We start from the raw sequence: 22,594 nt of genomic DNA on the forward strand, positions 1-22,594 counted from the left end.
ACAGACGTAAAAAATTGTCAATAATTCTATAGCTTGTTTTCCTGTAAAATTTTACTTCCTTTCATGAATCTGACAAAAGTCCTGCATCAGGATGTTTGTCATTTAAATAACAGCTTTAGGTCAAATGGTGGCCATGATGGATGAAAGATTTTCATATAACATTCCTAACTTTATTTACAAAATCTGATTATGTATGTAATAGTCACTTCTAGTACTGAGCATACCTTGAGTGGTCCACATGGCATACTTTGATAGGCCACATGGCACTTCTAGTACTGGGCATACTCTGAGTGGTCTACATGGCATACTTTGATAGGCCACATGGCACTTCTAGTACTGGGCATACTCTGAGTGGTCTACATGGCATACTTTGATAGGCCACATGGCACTTCTAGTACTGGGCATACTCTGAGTGGTCTACATGGCATACTTTGATAGGCCACATGGCACTTCTAGTACTGGGCATACTCTGAGTGGTCTACATGGCATACTTTGATAGGCCACATGGCACTTCTAGTACTGGGCATACTCTGAGTGGTCTACATGGCATACTTTGATAGGCCACATGGCACTTCTAGTACTGGGCATACTCTGAGTGGTCCATATGGCATACTTTGACATGGCACAATGAGATGCTCCTTAACGTGATGAAAGCCAAAACATGCCAATGAATGGCTGACAATTCATCCTTGTATAAACCACATTGCGACTTATCAACTGTATCATGCAGATTCTCATCATGTACCAATTAAGCTATGGTCTGTCTGTCTGTCCGTCTGTCTTTCAGTAAGTATGTCTGTCAGTATGTATGTATGTGTGTGTATGTATGTATGTATGTATGTATGTATGTATGTGTATGTATTTATGTATGTGTGTGTGTGTGTGCATGCGTGCGTGCATGCATGCATGTATGTATGTGTGTGTATGTATGTATGTGTATGTATGTATGTATGTGTGTGTATGTATGTATGTATGGTGTGTATGTATGTATGCATGTATGTATGTATGTATGTATGTATGTATATGTATGTATGCATATGTGTGTATGTATGTGTATGTATGTATGTATGTATGTGTATGTATGTACATACGTATGTATGTACATGTGTGTGTAAGTATGTATGTATGAATGTATGTGTGTGTATATATATGTATGTATGTATGTATGTATGTATGTATGTATGTATGTATGAATGTATGTATGTATGAATGTATGTATGTATGTATGCATGTGTATTTATGTGTGTATGTGTGTGTATGTATGTATGTATGTATGTATGTGTATTTATGTATGTATGTGTGTGTATGTATGTATGTATGTGTATTTATGTATGTATGTATGTGTATGTATGTATGTATATGTATGCATGTATGTATGTATGTATGTATGTATGTGTATGTATGTATGTGTATGTATGTATGTATGTGTATGTATGTATGTATGAATGTATGTATGTGTATGGATGTGTATGTATGTATGTGTATGTATGTATGTGTATGTATGTATGTATGTGTATGTATGTATGTATGTATGTGTATGTATGTATGTGTATGTATGTATGTATGTGTATGTATGTATGAATGTATGTATGTATGTATGTGTATGTATGTATGTATGTATGTATGTATGTATGAATATATGTATGTGTATGTATGTGTATGTATGTATGTGTATGTATGTATGTGTATGTATGTATGTATGTATGTATGTATGTATGTATGTGTATGTATGTATGTGTATGTATGTATGTGTATGTATGTATGTATGTGTATGTATGTATGTATGTATGTGTGTGTATGTATGTATGAATGTATGTATGTATGTATGTATGTATGTATGTATGTGTATGTATGTATGTATGTATGTGTATGTATGTATGTGTATGTATGAATGTATGTGTATGTATGTATGTATGTATGTATGTATGTATGTATGTATGTATGTATGTATGTGTATGTATGTATGTATGTGTATGTATGTATGTATGTGTATGTATGTATGTGTATGTATGTATGTATGAATGTATGTATGTGTATGTATGTATGTATGTATGTGTATGTATGTATGTGTATATATGTATGTATGAATGTATGTATGTATGTATGTGTATGTATGTATGTGTATGTATGTATGTGTATGTATGTATGTATGTGTATGTATGAATGTATGTAGGCTTTAGAGACAGAGACCTTTCCATGCCACTGTCATCATCTGCTTTGTGAACTATACTAACACCATGTATATAATAAGCTGAGTCCATTCCAGACTTCATGCCTTGTGCCATGGTTCTCATGTACTCTGTGAAAGAGATTTAACCTTTGTGCACCAACTATTGATTACTTCACCCTGTCTGCTAGCAACTAGTGTGAAGAGCAATCAATGAATAGATTTAACTTCTATCTGCTGGCACATTTGTTAATAATTGAAGTGTAGGGGTAAATTATCTTTTAACATTTATATTAAATTTTATGTGAAAAAGCTAATGGTATGTTCCAAACAAGGATGCTAGTCTGATCTCACAAAGGTCTATCACTAATATACTACTCTCTCTCTCTCTCTCTCTCTCTCTCTCTCTCTCTCTCTCTCTCTCTCTGTCTTTCTCTCTCTCTCTCTCTCTCTCTCTCTCTCTGTTCAGAGTAATCAAGCATCAAAATTAACTCAAAGTTTCTCATTATCTGTATCACAGAAGAACATGACAGCTACATAACCATGCTTAAAAATGAGCCTCTGGTATACATTAGTTATATGGGGCAGTCTTAAAGTGTAACTAAAAACAGATAACATTAAATTCCTCTGGTATACGTTAATTATACGGGGTAGTGTTAAAGTGTAATTAAAAACAGATAACATTAAATTCCTCTGGTATACATTAGTTATACGGGGTAGTGTTAAAGTGTAATTAAAAACAGATAACATTAAATTCCTCTGGTATACGTTAGTTATACGGGGTAGTTAAAGTGTAACTAAAAACAGATAACATTAAATTCCTCTGGTATACGTTAATTATACGGGGTAGTGTTAAAGTGTAATTATAAACAGATAACATTAAATTCCTCTGGTATACGTTAATTATACGGGGTAGTGTTAAAGTGTAATTATAAACAGATAACATTAAATTCCTCTGGTATACGTTAGTTATACGGGGTAGTGTTAAAGTGTAACTAAAAACAGATAACATTAAATTCCTCTGGTATACGTTAGTTATACGGGGTAGTGTTAAAGTGTAATTATAAACAGATAACATTAAATTCCTCTGGTATACGTTAGTTATACGGGGTAGTGTTAAAGTGTAACTAAAAACAGATAACATTAAATTCCTCTGGTATACATTAATTATACGGGGTAGTGTTAAAGTGTAATTATAAACAGATAACATTAAATTCCTCTGGTATACATTAGTTATATGGGGCAGTCTTAAAGTGTAATTAAAAACAGATAACATTAAATTCCTCTGTGATACCAGTATCCAGATTTGCTTTGAGGAAAACACAATGCATATATTACTGTGTCATTCTCCAGATATTGGATTTCATCATGAATCAAACAATACTCTGAAAGTATGTTACCTAACTGCTGTATGTGAGGTTCACACCTTTCCATACCTAAAAGGTCAAAATTTCAAAAGACTGGTAAATAGAAAAAAAAAAACACTTCCAGCTTATGTTACAAAAGTGCCTAAAAATAGCCAAATTTACTTGAAACAGCATGTGACAAATAACTGGAACATACCTTATATAGTGGACTCATCCAAACATACCTTGCATAGTGGACTCATCCAAACACCCCAACACAGCTGCAAATATGACAGTTGTTGTTGTTGTTGTTTTAATGCCATTTTTCAGCACATGATAGGCTATACATGGTGGCCAGTATTAATGGTGGAGGAAGAACCCGGGAAATCCCCGGAAAGAACCACTGACCCTCGAGAAGCTACTGGCAAGCTTTCTCACATACCCACATTGGCCGAATCCAAGACTCTAACCTACGCAGAGGCGAGATGGCTGTGATCTGTAACGGAGAGCGCTTTAGACCACTCGGCCACTTGGGGCCCCTTTTCTGGGTTTATTCAGAACAATCTGCACTCTGCCTGCAGATCTTCCACAGTGATGGTGGTTAACACATTAACCCCTGGAGGTTTTTGTCATTTTCGCCTGAAATTCATGTAGGAAACACATTTTGGAAGCTATTTTTGAATGCATCCAAAAACGCCAAATCCCAGGTGATCTTTCAATAACATACTGCCTAGTTGTGTTAGAAAGATCATTTTTTACTGGCTATTTGGCTCGCGCATAGCAGAAGGGTAAAAGTTGGATTTGTTAAAAAAAATTTGCTAAATGGACCCATTGTTTTTGTATCGAGACCATTCTTTATTCCAAATGCCCATCTTATCCTATTTTTTGCAAAGGTTCATCTGTCTGTTTGCAGTTCATACCGGTTTGCCTTAGATCTGAGACCAAAGCGTCTAAAATCCAGACACAAAATCGGATTCCGGCCACGGGCCCATTTTGGATAGAAAAAAAATCAAATCCAAAAACTGAGGTTTTCCCTCTGTATTTTGTAGTGCAACTAGAAATTCCAGATTATTTTGTATCATTGTAGAGCTTCATGTCTACATTTCTATAATACCACCCACTTCAGTATATCATGCATGACCATGACGCTACAGAGCTCAGCAGTAGGCTACTACCTCCTGCCACGTAAACTCGTCACCAGAGGTTAATGTGTTAACAAGGATTTTTTAATTGTTTTACAAATCGTTAAGGAATAGCTAAATATGTAATTTATGTGCAATGTCAATGCACAAGTGATTAAATGCACAAGAAATATTCAAATTTGGTGATGTCATCAAAATGCACCCATTAACACATTAACCCTTGGATGTTTTTGTCGTTTTCGCCTGATATTCGTGTAGGAAACACATTTTGAAAGCTATTTCTGAATGCATCCAAAAACATCAAATCCCAGATGATCTTTCAATAACATACTGCCTGGTTGTGTTAGAAACGTTTTTTTTTTATTGGCTATTTGGCTTGTGCATGAGCAGAAGAGTAAAAGTTGGATGTTTTTGGTGGGTTTTTTTGTTGTTGCTAAATGGACCCGTTATTTTTGTACTGAGACCACTCTTTATTCCAACTGCCTATCTTATCATATTTTTTGCAAAGGTTCATCTGTCTATTTGCAGTTCTTCATACCAGTTTGCCTTAGATGTGAGACCAAAATGTCTAAAATCCGGACACAAAATCGGATTCCGACCACAGGCCAATTTTGGATAGAAAAAAATCAAATCCAAAAATTGAAGTTTTTCCCTCTGTATTTTGTAGTGCAACTAGAAATTCCAGATTATTTGGTATCATTGTACAGCTACATCTGTCTACTTTTCTATAATACCACCCACTTTAGTGTATCATGCATGACCTTGACACTACAGAGCTCGGCAGTAGGCTACTACCTCCTGCCACGTAAACTTGTCGCTAGGGGTTAATGTGTTAAAATAATGAGATGAGAGTCAGTGGTGTTTATATCTGATTTTGCAGTGTGGTCATTCAAAGCAGTGTTGAACACATATTTTACTTACAAAAATTTTGGTGGCTGGTATGTGTGTGTGTGTGATTAGGATTTTTAAACTTAGCTTTAACAATTTTTCAGTCATATCACTATGATATCTGCAGTGTGGCAGTTTATAGTGATGTCCAGCATAGGAGCATCATGCCTCAGACATGTACCATGATGTCACACCCAGTCACATTCTCCTGACACCAGGCCAACCAGTCCTAACACTAACCTCTTAATGCTGATCACCAAGCTAGGCAGCTGTTACTACCATTTTTGTAAGTCTTTGGTATGACTCGGGGGAGGGGGATCAAACCCATGACCTCCTGCATCTGAAGTGGACACTCTAACCACTCAGCCACCAGAGCAGCTGGCTGTATATTGCAGTTTGACACTCATGACCATGCATTTATAATATAAGATTGATCCACGAGTTTGGTCATGACTGACAATCAAGGTTACTAAAATCAAGTTGAAATATACTGCAATCTTTAATCACTGATTATATTTATTATACAGTCATGGTAAATTGACATAATATTCATATCACTTGGAATATCAGCAACGTTTTAATAATATTTATGTAAAGTATAAATTACACTGATTATTCAGCATTTTTTCAAAAGTACTATGCTATTGGTAATCTATTGAAAAAGTTAACATTTAATGCTTATTATGTATCTCCACCATTTTGATGACGTCTGTCCATTTGTCCATTTACTTTTCTTATTCTGTATGATAAAATAGTTCTACAGTTTTACCTTCACCAGACTTGTGGATAGCTTCTACTTGGGGTAAGGAGAAATCTAATTGTTTTCAGGTACACAGATCAAAGGTCAAGGTCTCTGATTACATGAAGAATTATAGTTTATGCACAGTAATTTGAGTTCTCCGACATCACTATCTACCCAACATTATGGATGGCTTGCACTTAGGGCAAGGAAGATGAAATCTATCAATATTAGGATTGAAATGTTAAAGGTCAAGGTCGCTGACTGAAAGAAGAAAAATTATTTCTACACAATGCTTTGCATTTTCCTCTATCTGCAATTGCTAAACTTTTTGAATGATTTACCTGTGTATTTACAATAAAAAATAACCATTGATTTTGGTGTTAAATGGTCAAAGATCAAGGTCTCTGACTGAATATAGAAATATAGTTTCTGAACATTAATTTTGAGTTTTACATTACAGACCTGCACTGAATGGAGAAATATAGTTTCTGAACATTTATTTTGAATTCTACATTACAGACCTGCACTAAACTTTGTGGATTTATTGCACTTGCGGTAAGAAATTAAGTTTATCAACTTTTGGGGTTGAAAAGTCTAAGGTACAGGTCATAGTGACTGAAAGAAGGAAAATAGTTTTGGGATAATAACTCTAGTTATAGACTGCAAACCATGACCAAAGTTTGTGGAGGGCATGTGCTTAAAGTATGAAACAGGTCTAATGATTGTGGGATCAGACAGTCCAAGGTCAAGGTCATGTATTTAAAAGAACAATGGGTTGTGCAGAATAACCTTTCTTCAGGAGTTTTGTCCATGACCAAACTTTGTGGCTGGCTTCCATTTAGGATAATAAAACAACTTGTACATGAAAACTGTCCCTTCTGTACATTTATGAGAGACTATAACTCATGAGAAACCACATTTATACTCATCCTTCCCAAACAATCCAAAGAAAAAATTAATTGGAGACCAAAAGCTAAAAAATCAATAAACTAGCTACTATAAAATTGGAAAAATAAACACCAAAATGTTACTTTGTCAAGGCAACAGATGTTGCAAATTATTTTCATACTGTGACTATATCATAACTGTAATTATTACTACAGGATGGGCAATATTGTATATACTACCAATTCAGGCAAACCCCAGTGTTTCCTCCAATGTGTTGATAAAAAAACAGCACGTGCTACAATCTGTTTCCAAAACCAGCTACAACAAATAAGCTGTACTGTTATTTCCGACTGCAGTATTGGTCTGTATTTAGCTATGCTGATTTAGTCCAAGTCACATCAAAAAGCACCCATCCTCCCATGCAGTAATCATTTAGAAGTAACAGTCTCTACACATACAAGTGGATTCATCAGTGGATTTAATTATAAACATAGATATCAATTAAACTGTGAGCTTTTAGGATCCTGCTCACAATGTAAAGTGCAATATTGAACATGCGCATGGCAAGAGTCTCACATTCATTCACAAAGACAGCTGTGGCTATATTGAACACGCGCATGGCAAGAGTCTCACATTCATTTCACAAAGACAGCTGTGGCAATATTGAACATGCGCATGGCAGGAATCTCACATTCATTTCACAAGGACAGCTGTGGCAATACTGAACATGCGCATGGCAGGAGTCTCACATTCATTCACAAAGACAGCTGTGGCTATACTAAGTTACTAAGTTAAAAAAATTGAACTACATGGCATGTTTATATACCTATTACATATTAATAACGCTTTTTCTTCCCAGAAAATACACAAAACAGATTACAGGCAATACATAACCTAGTAGCGCTTGCTGGTCCCCAATTATGTTGGAATGGACTAAAGATAGGTTCTGCTGATGACTTTGTTTAATCATTTTTGCTTCATTTTGTTTATTTTATTTGTACAGCAGGTGCAAGCTAAACTGTATTTAGACTAATGAAATAAGTTTATTCAAAGAGTTGATTAATTCCTTAAAGTTATTGGACATATAAGATAAATTTGGCACAAATACCTTACTGTAAAAAAGATTTACAGTTTTCAGCCCTCTGACTATTATGTAATGAGAAATGTTATAGCACATAAAGATCAGACCAGAAACAGCTGCATGTCAAAGATGTCTCTGATTCTACTGTTATTAAAAAATATTTATAGCCAAGCTCTGATTTAGAAGAAAAAAGAAACTAGCAACAACAACTAACCTTTATTATCATCTTCAAACACCTGTTTGGGGACTTAATAAAAAAAAATGTACCACTGGACCTGACCCAAGATGCGCAACATTTAAGATGGTTAAAGTCTATTATCAATTAACAATTAAAACAATTAAAAAAAATATGAGATGCATAAAATATTACTGTTGGGTCCTACATGAAAATGGTACCAATCTAGTGGTCATTATGGTACCAATCTAGTGGCCATTATGGTACCAATCTAGTGGCCACTGTGGTACCAATCTAGTGGCCATTATGGCAACAACAGTGCCCATCTTGAAATCCTGTTATCACTACTACTTCTAAATGGAAAAGTCACCAGAAAACGTTTTACAATGTATTGATGGTCATAATGAAAATGGTGGCCAATATGACCACCACAGTAGCCATCTTGATAACAATAATCCTTCAGAATAAATCATAATATTGAAATGGAGTTTTCACCAAAAGGTTTCTAGTGATGTCTTGTTAATCCTAAATGAAAATGGTATCAAACTGATGTCCAATATGGCTGCCAGTGGCCATCTTGCGAATATTATCTCAACTCCTCCTGAATGCATGTTTAAATCAACAGGGATTTTACTATATAAAAAAAAAACTTTTTATGATATATGTATGTGGTTGTTCATAACTAAATATGGTTCTATTCAGATATGCCTGTCACAGTGGCCAGAGTGAAAATCTTGTTATCACTATTTCTCCTGGATGAATGGTCATATCAGCAATGGGTTTTCAGTGAATAACTTCTTATCATGTCTAACTGGTTGTAAACAAAAATGGCAATCTAACTTCAATTATGGTTACTACAATGACCATCTTCAAAGTCTTGTTATCACTTCTTCTAGATGACTGGTGACATCAAAATTTTGCTTCTCCAAAAGATTTCTTATGATACCTAGTTGGTACTAAATGGAAACTGTACCAGTCTGATATGGTCACCATGGCACTTACCTTGAAAATCTTGTTAGCACTGCTCCTCCGAAAGGGAATTCATATCAACATCAGGTGTCCACCAGAAGATTGTGATGTCTTATCGGTCCTAAATTAATATGGTGCCAACCTGACATCCAATATGTCCACCACATAAGTTAATTTGAAAATATTGTTATCGCTGAAGAATATCAGAGACCATTTCAACACATAGCAGTTAAAATGAAGAAATAGTACTATCTTGATTTTCTGGGAATTCTGTTCAGCTAGTAGAGTATCAGTCCCATAGAAGGAATCATGCCTTCTTCCATGACCATTTTTACAGGGACCCTTGATCTCCCCAAGTCCCTTAAGACTTGGCCACAATTAATAAACTTAGAAACTGTTCATAACCCCATCCTTCAAGTATATACACTTAACAGGCATTACAAGGGAAATTAATCTGTGAAGTCAACAAGAATTCTGGGGAATGTCCTTACCCATTAGGGCCCTTCCTCTGGATATATAATCTGGAAACCTCTGAGGGCAGAATCCACTATTGCTATTTTATACTTTTCTTTACTGAAATGTTCAGTCTATAAATCATTCATTGTAATCCCATACATGTATAATTTTATTATCTTTTGTAACTGGTTCTATTGAAATGTATGCATCCAGTTTAAAAAAACCGATTTTTTAAATTTAAAAAAAAAAAAAATGCAAGTGAAATAATCTTTGGTTCTAAAATAGTCCGAACAAAGGTTACATCCTTGCTTTCCTCTAACAAGAAATCTACAACAATATGATGCTTTCTTTCAAATTCTGTTGACTGCGTTTGCTATCGAAAAAAATCGTTTCAAGTTTTTGAGTTTTAAAAAATCTTCATCCATATTTCATGGCAAATCAATACTGAAATATCCCTATGACAGGATACCATGTGTCATAATTAGTCAAATTCAAGTGAGCATTTTCTTTTAATTGTTATAAAGCTGTTTAAATTGTTAAGTATATTTAATTTATATTGTGTGCTTGAATTTTGTCTGTGATTGAGGATACCTGATGTTTGCCATGATTGTAAGCGGTAAACAAGATGTTTATTAGAATCTGAGTTCAAGGCCTAAAACCTTGTTGATGAATTGGTCGAAATGTCTGAACAAATCCTGCTTTAAGATCAGTCCGTGGAATCATCTATAGTTGTGTTTAGATATAATTTGAGAGGAATACATATTTAAATTATTCACTGGAATTACAAAGTACTCTTTGACTTTGGATTAAAACATTATTTTGGAATTATTGAGACTCATTCAAAGACATTCTGGGCTGCATCATTGTGGTACAAAGGTATATCAGGACCTTCAAGACTACTGGTACATGAAGACTATTGGTACATCAAGACTATTGAAATTCATTCAGAACATTCTATACTTTCGGATTTGTGATAGGACATTTAGGATTATGTGGGACTTAATTCACAATACCTTAAGTGTTTCTTGAATTTTTCACTTTGTAACTTAAGGAAATAAATAGTTTGTTGATTTTACTAAACTTGTTGATTTCTCCTCTTTCTGCTACATAAAGTCATAACAAACAGGACTAGATGTATATAGCATATAAATTTTGTTTGTAGGAAGGACTGGATACATAAAACAAACATTTTGTTTGTAGGCAGGACTGATACATAAAACAAATATTTTGTTTGTAGGAAGGACTGGATACATAAAACTGGTACAAATTTTGTTTTTAGGAAGGACTAGATTCATAAAACACAAAAAATTTGTTCTTTTAGGAGGGACTAGATGCATAAAACTTGGTAAAAATTTGCAGCATGCAAACAATATCTAGTACACAGTATGACATACTACATGATATGTTAAGAGAAACTTCTTTAAACTTTCAATGAACAGCAATACCAAGGATTGTAGGCCTGAGATTGCTCACCTGTCTGCCAAATACAAAAGCAGTTGTCCAATACTGAGAATCCTTTATGCTACCATGCTTTCTATCAAAATTGATAAAATTCTGCTGAATCGTCTAAAAATAAAGCTGTTTAAATGTTGTTGATTTTTAGTAGAGCAGCCATATTTGATGGCAGAGTGGTACCATTTGGGATCATTTGTATCAATTTTAAGTACATTCAAGATTGGATGCATACTCTTAAATTTGGTCATTTAAAATAGCATAACAGAAGACACACAATACACATTCCATGCAAGGCCATACCATGAGCTCAGCTGGCCAGCTGACCTTCCTAACAGCCATACAGGCAACAGCAGTTGGCCAGCTGACCTTCCTAATAGCCATATAGGCAACAGCAGTTGGCCAGCTGACCTTCCTAATAACCATAAAGGCAACAGCAGTTGGCCAGCTGACCTTTCTAATAGCCATATAGGCAATAGCAGTCGGCCAAGACTTCTGGGGCAATAGGATTGCTTTCTGTTGAATTTTTTCCAATGCTGTTGATTTCATATGTTACAAAAACAATAGTTGAAGTTTTCCCTCTTTTTAATCTTCAACCATATTTGATGAAACATTAGCATCATTTGCCCAACATAGAGAGGCATCCTTGCCATGAAACATTAGCATCACTTGCCCAACATAGAGAGGCATCCTGGCCATGAAACATTAGCATCATTTGCCCAACATGGAGAGGCATCCTTGCCATTAGCATCATTTGCCCAACATGGAGAGGCATCCTTGCCATGAAACATTAGCATCATGTGCCCAACATTGAGAGGCATCCGTGCCATGAAACATTAGCATCATTTGCACAACATAGATAGGAATCCTTACCATAAAACATTAGCATCATTTGCCCAAAATAGAGAGGCATCCTTGCCATGAAACATTAGCATCATTTGCCCAACATGGAGAGGCATCCTTGCCATGAAACATTAGCATCATTTGCCCAACATGGAGAGGCATCCTTGCCATGAAACATTAGCATCATTTGCCCAACATAGAGAGGCATCCTTGCCATGAAACATTAGCAACATCTGCCCAACATGGAGAGGCATCCTTGCCATGAAACATTAGCAACATCTGCCCAACATAGAGAGGCATCCTTGCCAGGGTGCTTTGTCAAAACTGGTCAAATTCTGCTGAATGTTTCTCTTTCTTGAAGTTATTTAAATGTTTATATATTTTTAGCAATGTCGCCATATGTGATGGCAGATCATCATCATTTGTATAAATTTAAAAAGTCTAAACAGTATCATGCTTACAAGAATCACCTGTACAAATTTGGAAACCTTTTGTGCAATGGTGCTTTTTATCAAACACTGGCTCATATCTGTTGAGTGATGTTTGAGACAATGTTACTTAATGGTTTTTCTATATCTCTGGTGGTGAATCAACCTCATTTGCATTCATTTTAAACCCCTTCATGTCATAGTACTTTCTGTTAAATTTGATAAAATTCCGTTCAGCACCTTTTTAGAAGTCAGTGAAAACAGTTTATCTATTTGTAGCAACACTGGTCGCATCTTTTGTACAAATCTATTTGTAGCAACACTGGCCGCATCTTTTGTACAAATCTATTTGTAGCAACACTGGATGCATCTTTTGTACAAATCTATTTGCAGCAACACTGGATACATCTTTTGAACAAAGCGATTTGTAGCAACACTGGCCGCATCTTTTGTACAAATCTATTTGTAGCAGCACTGGAAGCATCTTAGTACAAATTTATCTGTAGCAACACTGGCTGAATCTTGTGTACAAATCTAAATGCCCATCATGTCATGTTTTCAGTCAAATTTGGCTGACTTCTGTTTGGTGGTTTATGAGTATCTGTTGACTAAAGGTTTTTCTACTTTTAGTATAAAGTTGGCCATATCTGATGATCAATCAGCATCACATGAACAAATTTAAAAGTCCTTTATGCAATAATGATCTCAATTACATTTGGTCATATTATGTTAAGCAATGACTTTTATGAACATTCTACTGAAATGATTTTGTTTCAAGTACTACACTAAAAAAACTAATAATTAAAATCAGAGGAGGTAATAATTCTGAGTCTAATAATTTCATCTTAGGATTAAAATCTGAATTATATCCCTTTATATAGTTAGATCCACTATTTTTAATCAAAAAAGGCCAATAAATGTAAGTGTAGACAAGTGCCCATTATTAGAAATACAAACTGTTCTTCTGCTGTAACAAAGAGTAGACAGCATTGTTAGGTATATTTGATTCAATCTATATTTGATTTAATTTAATTGTTTGTTTGTTAGTTTTAATTTTTTTCTCCATCAGATGCTATTGTAATGTAACTTTATTTACTGGATCTGACATTTTCCAGAAATTCAGTTTAGTTATATTTGACCTGACTGTTTTTCATAAACAACTAATAATAGAAACTTTGAATTCAATCCTGACCTAAGTTCCTGACCCTGATTCAGAATCAGTACGAGTTGAAGTAAACAACTTTTTTTAAAAATTATTCTTTCTCAGAGTAAGATTCATAAAGTGAAATCGAGGCCATACTTGGAGTACATGATAAATAACATGTATCAATTAGGTTTTTCCAGTGGATTGACCCACACCCGGGCATCTGTTTTGCATCATGGCTAGACTTATTATTGATGTTTTGAAAAAGAATACTCATTACTTGCCTTTACACTTGAAAAGTTAAAGTGTTTTATGTTGTGACCAGTTCTTTTGGGTTAATTATTTTGTTTTCTTCAAATTGTTTGGATTCCAAGAGATTGCTTTTCCCTGGAAATACTCGAGCTCTAAATTAATTCTAGGACAAAGACAGTTGGTGAAAGTTACATAGATTTCAAACACTGGAATATTATTTACTGTGATTCAACAAAGAACTGTTGACACATCAGTACGAAGCTGACCACAGCATACATTATCGCCTTCCATTTTGGATTTCATCAGGATTCAAACTCAGTTTCATTTGGACTTTTTATTATTAGGACTAATATTGTTAATTCTTGGATTATTTCTGGATTTGATGCGTAAAACCCTAAGTTCTTTTTCTCATTTTTTACCTCGTTTTTCTAGGGAAATAAATTATTTTCAAAATTTCACAAAGCTTGTTGTCTTCACTCTTTTCTTGTTACTGTTTGAAAGAGCCTACACATGCAACAGCATGCAAAAGATTTGACATGGATATATGTTGATTTCTTTAAGCAGCCAAAGATAATGAACTGCAAGAACAAACTTAAAGACCTAATAATGTTTCCTACCCTAAATATTTTCAGCATGTTTTTTATGTTTCTAATTTCATGGTGTTTGTTTTTGTAACCATATCATTATATATGTTTTTTATCTTATAGGTGTTGTGTAATGTTGTAAAGCGCTTAGAGCTTCAAAAGATCAGGCACTATACAAAGTCCTCATTATTATTATTATTATTATTAGATATCATAATTAGTCTTTTGCTGAAAAACCCTAAATGATATGACATCCTTTAAGGAGAATCAGTGACAAGATTTTCAATATGCTCATTGTGGCAGCAATATCTGTGGTCAGACTGGCACCATTTTCTTTCAGGACCAAACAGCTTTCATAATTAGTCTTCTTGTGAAAACCCTATGTTGATATGATTTTCCATTTAGGAGTAGGAAAACAAGACTTTCAAGTCGGCTGCTATTGTGGACATAGTGAATTGTAAGGTCAGCATCATTCTCATTTAGTACCAACTAAATATCAACCGAAGTCTTCTTACAAACACCTCATGTCAATATAACCATCCATTAAGGATCAACAACAGCAAGATTTTCAAGACAGCCCATCATGTCAGCCACATTAGATAGAAGATCAGCATCATTTTTATTTAGGACCAACTAGGTATCACAGAAGTCTTGGTGAAACCCCATGTCAGTGTGACCATCCAGTTAGATGGAATAGTAATAAAAATAATTTTCAAGATGCCACAGAATCATTTTCATTCAGGACCCAGTATATATCATAAAAAGTCACCTGATGAAATCTTGTCAACATGACTTTCCATTGAGAAGAAACAGCAACAGGATTTCAAGACAGCTGCAGTTGTGGTCAGTTGTGGTCAAATCAGCACTGTTTAATATTAAGAACCAACTAGACATCATAAGAAGTCTTTTATTGAAAACCCTGTCTTAGTGTGATGATTCATTCTGTAGGAGCAGCAATTACATGATTTTCACTTTGGCTGAATGTGTGTAAGTTTCATGGCAATTCTCCTTGCAACTTAAGAGAAGCAGTGAAAACAACCTTGTGCTAATGGCTGTATGGACAATAGACAAAGAAAGATGGACAACGGGCCATCCCATTAGCTTGTCTGGTCTTTGACCAGCAGAGCTTAAAAAAACTTTAAAAATAAAAGAGTTTTAGAAAGGCAAAACATGATGTAATCAATCACCACATGAAATTCTGACATTTTTGTATAGTACAACTGAATATGCCAGCTGGAATGAACCCTATTATAAGAATGAGAGGTACACTAAACTGTGATTACAGAGATATTCATTTCAACAGAATATTTGGGTTCCAACAGAAAACTGATGTGCACAAATATTTTCAGTGGTAAATGTGATTTTTATAATGGAATTTTCAGGTTGCAAACTCTGAAAGCATTTGTGTGGCAACAAATATGCATTATTTCTAGTACACTAATATATCTTTGCCTTTAAGTGAAGACCAACTGCAAACTACAAAGATTCATAATGCAATGGCAGATCTGGGTCTATTCAGTTTGTAAGATTCATATCATTGTGAGACAGCAAGACTATGACAAATCCTCTGATGATATTGACATAGATACTAAGACAAATTCTCTGATGATATTGACAATAAATAGGCACATTGGCACACACACACACACACTCAAGATTGGAATTCATCCGGAACATTCTATACTTTTGGACTAGTGATAGACCTTTAGGAATATTTGGCAGTTCCTCTTAAATTTTCACTTTGTAACTTGGAGAATTAAATTATTTGTTGAATTTTACAAGACTTGTTTCATTTATTTTTTCTGTTATATAGTTGAAGACCATAGAGTCATAACACTACAGTCAACTCTCTTTTAAACAGCATGTTAATTTCTTGTAATTCTGTCATAGTAACATATATATTGTCAATATCATGCCTTTGTTTCAGAGGATTTGTCATAGTATATATTGTCAATATCAACAGAGGATTTGTCATAGTATCTATTGTCAATATCATCAGAGGATTTGTCATAGTCTTGCTGTCTCACAATGATATGTCTTTGAATGAATTTACATTAATCCCAAGGTAATGTTATAGCTGAAACAGTAAATGAATACTTTGTAATTCCAATGAATAACTTAAATAATTAATCTCAAATTATATCTGAACACAACTAAAAGTGATTCCTCTAAGACTGATACTTAAATATTAATGATAAATTTTGAATATCAAAACCTTTAATAAAAACCTAAGACACATTAAGATGACCACGATGTTGGTCAAAAAGCTATGTCAACATATTTACAAAAAATCAACAGACAACAAAATTTCCAGGGTAAAAACCAAGGTCCTGAACTAAAAGCCAACTAAATATGTTGTTTACATATGACCCTTACAGTGTACAATTATGGATAAAGGTTAAGCACAATATATATATATATATATATATATATATATATATATTGTTTCCATAAATTGTATAGGTCTGATATTCCATGTGAAATACCACATCAGTGTAAATACGTGAAAAGTACTGTTATATTGTCAGCCAAGGCAAAATTCACCATGAACCAATCAGGTGTATATTATTTCATATAGTTGATATGCCACACAATATCAGTGTATCCTGCTCACTTTAATCCAACTTATTAATTATTTATTCACTAAATCTTTATAATAAGTTGTTGATCTTTGTGGTGTACACCATGAAAAGTCACTAATTTCACTACTAACTGACATACTACATTAAAACTCTGAAATGGAGGACTAACTATTTGTTTGGCCAACATGCATAAATTGGGCTTGAATAGGTGCTCTCATTTCAAACAATATTTGGATTAACCAGGTGCCCAAAAGAGTCTGCTTATATCAAAGGCCTGTGATGAAAATAAACTCAATGTACCTTCAGCTCAAAACACCTGACACTAATGAAATGGGATGAATTCATAGCTCTCCTCAAAGATTAACCGTTTTTATCAAATATATAAAATTAAGATTGCAGACAATACCTGACACACTGTCACTGCTGTGACTATATGACTATATTTCCCATCATCCAGCTAACAAATTGTTTTGAACCAACCTCTCTCTACAATAATAAAAAGGGCCCCATGTAGACGAGTAGTCTAAAGTGCTCTCCATTACGGATCACTGCCATCTCACCTCTGTCTGCGTGAGTTCAAGTCTCGGATTCAGCCAATGTGGGTATGTGAGAAAGCTTGCCATTAGCTTCTCGTGGGTTGATGGTTCTTTCCAGGGTTTTCCTGGGTTCTTCTTCCACCATTAATACTGGCCGCCATGTACAGCCTATCATGTGCTGAAAAATGGTGTTAAACCCCACAACAACAACAATAATAAAAACTGCCTTGCTTTCAAATTTGACATATTGATAAGAAATCTTACATATCAATTCATATTTCATTCCTTTATCTAAACAATGCCTTCCTCAAATTAAAATTTTAATTTGCATCCATAGAGCAGTAACTGATGATTCACTCCAGTGACACCTTAAAGAAAAAAAAACATTTCTGATCAGGAAACACCTGGCCACAAACTGCATGAGCATGTTACCGTTATATACATGATTTTTACATATTAAAGCTGCAGAAATTAAAATCGCTGTTGTGACCAGATGATGGCTATGTAAAGGTGACAGTTGGGACAGGTTATCTGTGTAATATATTCCATGTGTAATATCACTCTATGACACATGAAATATTGTTATCATTTGAGACAAAAGTCATCATGTCCCACTCATCTTCATGTCGTTTCATTTATGATATTCCATGTGAAATATTATATCATTACATACAAAATATTGTCATGTCAGCAGTCATGGCTAAGGCATCATGTCCCACTCATTTGTACATCATTTCCTATATGATATTCCATGTGTAACATCATATCATTAAGTAATAAATATTGTCATGTCAGCAATCAAAGCTAAGCCATCATGTCGTTGTCATCTGCACAGACATCAAAACTATTTAATCACACTCTCTTGCTGTTAACAGAAAGAAATCAATGACTGTAGTCATGTGATATATGACATCTTTTGTATGTGATATATGACATCTTTCACATTCATTTTATGCCAAATTTATTACTCAATACCCATGTACAGTAAAACTTCAATTATCCATCAGGGCACAGGACTGAGACCATAACCAATATGACAATAGACGGATAATAGAATATGTACATTGAAAGTATTATACAATAGACCAAGAATGTTTTTAAAGAACCAGGTACATATGTAATAGATAGAACAGCGGTGCAACACTCAAGTTTCCATGTTCATCATCACTTTGGAAAAAAAGTTTAACAAATCACAGGCTGTGGAGTGTTACACTGCACTACCCATTTTCCTCATCACTAATGATAATTAAAGAAAGTGTTCACTGACATAACTTAATCTATCTCTATTACTAATTCATTCCCAACCCCACTGCACTGCTATTGAAAATTGCTTTTATTTATTCTGCTCTCCAAGGCACTGGTGCACCTATTTCAACTGAGGTATATCACTAATGAGTCTCCCAGATTGTGCAATGGATAAACATTTATTGCACACACCTTATTTGCTCATGTATTGCCCACCTCCAACTGCAAATAGAAAAGCCTGAGGACTGCATAAAGCCAGTAGATCTGAATCTCACACAGACCTGCCATTGCACAATGAGATGTCAGAAGTGCATCTGACCCAGACCTGTCACTGCATAATAAGCAGTCAGAACTGCATCCGACCCAGACCTGCACAATCAGCAGTCACAACTTCATCTGACCCAGACCTGCCACTGCACAATGAGCTGTCAGAACTTCACCTGACCCAGACCTGTCACTGCATAATGAGTGGTCAGAACTGCATCTGACCCAGACCTGCACAATCAGCAGTCACAACTTCATCTGACCCAGACCTGCCACTGCACAATGAGCTGTCAGAACTTCACCTGACCCAGACCTGTCACTGCACAATGAGCAGTCACAACTTCATCTGACCCAGACCTGTCACTGCCCAATGACCAGTCAGAACTGCATCTGAACCAGACCTGTCACTGCCCAATGACCAGTCAGAACTGCATCTGACCCACTCCTGTCACTGCACAATAAGCAGTCAGAACTGCATCTAACCCACACCTGTCACTGCATAATGAGCAATCATAACTGCATCTGACCCACACCTGTCACTGCATAATGAGCAATCATAACTGCATCTGACCCACACCTGTCACTGCATAATGAACAGTCAGAACTGGATCTAACCCAGACCTGTCATTGCATAAAGAGCAATCAAAACTGCATCTGACCCAGACCTGTCACTGCACAATGAGTAGGCAGATCTGAATCTGAGCTATATTACTTAAATATTTCCCCTGCCTGTACAGAGATAGAGAATAGACCTTATTGTGTCTTCCTGCATTTCAAAAAGAGGTGATTGGAGTCAACCTTATTACCCTGGGATGCATCTATGGACAGTGTTCCAGCTGAGGTCTTTGACAGTTTACAAGGGTGGTTTTAATAAATGAAATTTACATCAAATTTTAATGACTTTACTCCTGTTCTTTGCCTTTATCTTTGTTTTATATGATTTTTTTAATACCTAAATTTAATCAACACAATGTAACCAAGTTTGTGCTGATGTACTTTAAAACCCTACATATACTAGCATTCATATTCACTTAGGATGTATTTGACTGCACATCTCAGTGTAAAGTATACTTTGACAAATACCAGTATTGTGTACTGAGATTCATACAGTGGGGCTATTCTTATTATTCCTGTATAGATGGATGAATGGATGGATGTATTAGCATTTAACAGCCCCTAGAACCATACCAACTTTAGGAAGGTAAATCATTTGAAATAAATGTAAACATGAAATGAAGTACACAAGATGAAATATAAAAGGTCAAAGCTAATATTCTATAAAATGTAACTAAAACAAAATATAGAAGGCAATACATAAAGCCGTTGTCCATTTAACAAAGATCAAGAATACAGAGATTGTCAATCCCTCATAAGCTTCAGTTTGTTTTGTAGCTTAAATACCCCCATTTTTGATGCTGGAAATATTTTAGGGCATTTAAAGTTAAGCTGTAGGGAAAACAGGTGTGTAGTAAAGGTAACTACTAGGGCAGGTTTGGTTGTTCAAAACAGGTGCTTTCATAGTAACGGTAAACTACTAGAACACATTTGGTTGTTTTAGACAGGTGCTTGTGTAGTAAAAGTAACTGCTAGGGCTGGTTTGATTGTTCAGGGGCATTTCAACAGCAGAATCTTTACTGTATGAAGTGAAAACTAGTCATTTATTATTTGTACACCTCCATTCAATTTTGACCCATAAAATCCCAAAGAACTTTCATACCTATGTGTACTGTACATCTCCAGTTTAAGAAAAGATCAAGTTATTCAGTACAGTATTCTTTGTTTATAACAAAGTCACATGTAACAAAATGTTGGATAAAACAAAAAACAATGAAAGGCCATTTCAAGTACTTTAATATAATAGTTTAGCTCTGCTATAGTGAAATTTGAATATAAGGATATGATTTTCCAAGTCCCTTGGGCTTTGCTACCTTTGGAGTTTACAAGGAATGCAGACCAGACAAGGTGATATCTGAAGGGTCACCATTTGTACAGGGGCCCCGAGTGGCCGAGTGGTCTAAAGCGCTCTTCGTTACGGATCACTGCCATCTCACCTATGTCTGCGGCGGTTCGAGTCTAAGATTCAGCCAATGTGGGCATGTGAGAAAGCTTGCCAGTAGCTTCTCGTGGGTCGGTGGTTCTTTCCGGGGTTTTCCGGGTTCTTCCTCCACCATTAATACTGGCCGCCATGTATAGCCCTATCGCGCTGAAAAATGGCGTTAAACCCCACAACAACAACAACAACAACCATTTGTACATCAACTTACAAGGTGAATGCAACCCATTACGAAACTGATTATACTTTGAATTTACTTTTTCTCCATGAGTACCAGTTCTTGGTGGATTTCATTTTTGCTTTAAAGCACACCTATTTATAAACCCCAACTCCAAAAATTTTAAATGCCAACTCCAAACAAGACCTGACCTGCAAAGAAACAGTTAACCTCTTCTATTAGCAGCATAGCCTGAAATTAGTAACTGACATTTAAGAAACATCATCTTTTGCATCAAAAGCATGAAAAAATGTTACACCCACCCCATAAATGAATTGCATTAGTAGATCATGACAGCTGGTCGTTACCAACCTAAGTGGTGCAGAATATAGGAAGAACATGAATGCACAACTATTCTATGACAGCTTATGTTATTACACTTCACACCACACACAAGTAAATCTAGTGCAGTATCAAATAATCGGTAAATAATGCATTTACTTGTCCATAACCAAAAACCTCTTTATTTCAAGGATTTTTTTCCTGTCCCTGACAAAAGTGTTCACAATAAAATGGAACTACCAAACAAAAACAGCAAAACCTGCAATGTCTTCAAAATAAGTGTGATATACAAACTGTTACTGTATGCTATCTGGTACAAAAATGCCATATGAGTTATTTCTATTATGCAATTATCTATCTTGATGAGACACATTCTTGATTTCCATTCAACCAAACTTCTACTAGAAACTAATATGTAATATGCAGCCATAAAATTCTGAGAAAATGTGGGGATTTTTCATGTAATTGGATGTCTAATACAGGTTTAACCAGTGGGTCAATACCATTATACCTAAATTTTATTACAACTGATTATCAACTTCAAACAATAGTGGAATGTGTGCCAAGAACTTGCATAAATATAAAACCAGGTAGAATTACATTAACAGGTGCCAACTGGAAAACAACCAATCTGTTTTACATATGGCAACTTACTGGCTATATTGGAAGAAGATCTGCATCTGCTGACTTGTAATTTTTTGCAAGGTTGAATCCAATAAGCATTGCTGACACTACAAACTAATTTCATCAAGTTTCATTGATCTATGTAACAAACTCTAAGTTATTTATTTAAAACTCAGTAGCAGGTTTATAATCCTAGTAATGAGGTATTATTCCTATACTGTATTCAATCCTAGA

General features: G+C 35.1%; 1 protein-coding gene across 2 annotated transcripts in view; it reads right to left on the bottom strand.

Moving 5' to 3' along the window:
- LOC149787366 (protein disulfide-isomerase TMX3-like) overlaps nucleotides 1-22,594 on the bottom strand; it is a 337,613-nt gene that overhangs the window by 258,044 nt on the left and 56,975 nt on the right. The window lies entirely within an intron of this gene.

The sequence above is a fragment of the Sinohyriopsis cumingii genome, chromosome 12 (assembly GCF_028554795.1).
Source record: "Sinohyriopsis cumingii isolate HCF-2022 chromosome 12, ASM2855479v2, whole genome shotgun sequence".
NCBI classification, from domain to species: Eukaryota; Metazoa; Mollusca; class Bivalvia; order Unionida; family Unionidae; genus Sinohyriopsis; species Sinohyriopsis cumingii.